Raw genomic sequence first — 3,327 nt, 5'->3', positions numbered from 1 at the left:
ATGCTTATCGGATGATAGTTGTCTCGTTCGTGGATGCTAACGTAGACAAAGGCCGGTTTCACTTAGTATTCACCACGCACTGTTAAGAAGACTTGGTGCTTGTAGCTAGTGATGCAGGGGATGCTGGTGAGACTAGGGATACCAGGGATGCTAGCGCTGCAAGACAACTAAATAGAAATTCAACTGAAAGACTAGACATGCATCATCGCCTAACATATTGTCTTTTCTAAAGGATGGTCACCTCATTCATATCTAGAAAGTTCAGAACGAGCATCAGTCCGCCGCGAGAAAGGAGATGGAACAACTCCAGATTAACAAGCTGCGCCTTACTAAAACAAGGAAGGAAGATTCTTAGAAGCCCTTAAAATTGGAATTCTGAAACATTGGAAGCTTCTTTAACCAGAAGCCTCTCACCAGAACCTCAACCTCGTTCGTTCTCGGGCCTGTCTTGCCTTCCGGGCTCTTTCTTTGCCTTGGCCCCAGTTGTTTAAGCGTTGGTCCTGTGGTCCCTCCCTCTCTAGTTGCATAAGCGCAATAGCTAGGCGCATCGCAAAAAAGTCTTATCTAGACCAAATGACGTAGTAATTCTTCGGGCCACAGTATTTAGGTTCCGGCTGAGTTCCAGTTTCAGCTATATCTTTCCTTTCAACACTGGGTTTTTTAACTTCACATATAGCTCATCAGCTTGTGACTTCGCACTCTCAGTTTCGAGATTGGGAATCGACAGAACTTCCCTTTCAACATTAGAAAGGTTATTTAGGTAGCTTAGCTGGTTAGATTTAGCAGGCGAGCGGAGTCAAGTCAAGCTAACGCTTCCCTATCCCGATCTAGAAAGGATTTCTTCTTCTTCACATTCCTATAACGAACTGCTTACCGCGCAAATCCCAAGCGAGTAGAACTATAGCTTTGTTCACAACACAACCTGGACCGCGTCGAGACTGTCTTTCTCAAGCTCTCCTCTCAGAAGGAAAAAAGTATTATTCTGATTGCACGAGAGATTGCGCTACCAGCTAACTCCTCTCCTTTATGGGTTGGCTACCGGGGATCTATTGTGGCTTGTGACTAGGTTGGTACGGATGAATTACCATCAAGCCTAAGTTATCTGGTTCTAGCTAATGCCCTAAGCTAAGGGATTGGCCTTGCTTTGGGTTAGTAATGCTCTAAGTGCGGTTAGTACAAGAAGGTACTGCGGCTTACTACCATTAGGAAAAATCTCCAAGAAAAGTATCTGATTTTTGGTCTGGTTCTGTACCTTACCCTTACTACCCTAAACTTCGAATAGATTGTTTCAACTCAAAATTTTTTATATAGGGGAAACTCCAACTATTGAATACGCAAGCCCTGTTATCGAATACTAAAGCGTTCCCCTTTGATTCTTATTATCTGTGTTCGCCCTTGGATGACACTTTCCTTTCGAAAGCATAGATCCACGAGAAAGAAGTTCCAGAGGGTAACCCCCAGCGTTAAAGTATCGAAATGCGTGTGCGGGCATTGTTTGCTTAAAAATACATGAATTTCTTCATCTAGGATCTTCATTCCTAAAAGTCTTACTAGCTCACTCTCATCTCAAGCTCTAAGACTGCAATTGACTGCTTGAACCATGTCACCCGGGGACAATGGGACATCGGCCTACCAACGAATTAGTCTGATCTGAATAGTAAGCCTTCGGGCAATAGATGATGATTTTACTAACTACCCCAACAAGTATCCCAGAGAACCCGAGGCATTCGATCGAATAGCTGAACTCAAGATAGGAACCTAAGGAAAGAAATTCGATTCGAATCGGCTGTCTTCCTTCAACTTCTTTCATAGCTGGGAGGGGGGGTAGGCTTTTATTTTCATTTGAATAAGATCCTATCTCTAAGACTAAGATAAGTAAGATACCTTTTGACGTTCGTAGATAGCAAAGAAAGAGGAATTCTAGCCTCGAAGCGGCGAACTAAACCTAAACCATAAATTTGAAGTAAGCGCGCGAATGACATAGGTCTTTCTTGCTTTCAATTTGAAGAGCGTGTTCCCGCAGTGGAAGGCCCTACCCCTAAAATGTGAGAAGGAAGCGGAGCAGGCATCGATCTTTTCTTTAGAAACTGCTTGACTTAGGATATTCTTTACTTTGCATCTTTCAACTTCAAGTCAGAATGTGTTCCTGCCGTAAAAGAAGAAGAATTTCTTTTTTTAGAATCCGCTTATTCTATAGCCGGAGATTCAATAGCAATTTCTGTTACTTATCTTTTTTAAATAGCTTACGAGGGCTTGCCCGGTTCTAAAAGAAGAGTTCGGAAAAGAGTCAACCTAGAAGAGGAGGCCTAGTACTTTTCTTTCCTTACTTATTGACCTTGAGGGCTTTACCTAGAGGTAAGTCCCGGGGAAGTAGTCACATAAGTACAGCCGGGAAGCCAGACACTATTGAATTGACAGGACATACGGTAATTCTTATTTAGAAGACTAATAAGTTGTACTAGGTACCCCTAAATCCATTAGTAATAGTCAGCCCTTTATTGTCTTTTTTTCTATCTTTTCTATATGTTGAGTCAGCTTCAATAGAGAATACGCTGTTTGAAGGTTTGACATTACATTAGAATCTGCGGTTATTCCGAGAACAGCTGAAATAGCTGCGCTTAGGCCTAATCCCAATGCCCTTACTCAAGGACCAATAACCGGAAAAGAGAAGAGCAGAGGCGTAAACAAAAGCGCATTTCCTTTCTTTTGGACTGCTTTCCTGGGCTAGATATTCCTTGCTTCCATCCCTTAAAGGAGTCTTTGAGGGCAATGTCGGGCTAAGGCTTACTTTTAATGTGAAGGTGTCGGCATTGCGCAGCAGGTTTTGACTTGGATCTTCGAGCCGCTATGCATGCCTTTTGCTTTTAGCAGCATTAATATATATGGTCAATCACTACGTGCCTTCCCTTTACTATTGATCCTTCCTTTTGACAGTAACTATGTCACTTGCTTTCACTAGCATCGGATATTCCGGTTATCCCGCGATGAGAAGGTAGATATGAAACCTAGTCTTTACCCCAGAGATGTCCCTGCCCTTTCGATTTATTCTATGCCATCTTATTTACAAGGATTTCATCGACTTGAGAGCATCAAGGACTTCATCCTCGTCCATTAAGGCAGTCTTACTGAAAGCTGGGGAAGACGAAACTAGTGCATGTGAAAAGAAAGGGCCTCTAGTAACTCAATAGGTGATTTGCAGCTACACCGGGGCGGGGGAAGAGTAGGTATCTATTTCTCTATTATTTTCTCTTTGACTTCGGATTGAGACTTGAAGCTTTAGCCGGAAAGAAGACAAGACCAGGAACTAGAAATCCTAGAAGTAACTTG

The sequence above is a fragment of the Primulina tabacum genome, chromosome 6 (assembly GCF_025594145.1).
Source record: "Primulina tabacum isolate GXHZ01 chromosome 6, ASM2559414v2, whole genome shotgun sequence".
In the NCBI taxonomy this organism is placed as follows: domain Eukaryota; kingdom Viridiplantae; phylum Streptophyta; class Magnoliopsida; order Lamiales; family Gesneriaceae; genus Primulina; species Primulina tabacum.
Note: the sequence above shows the minus strand (reverse complement) of the source record.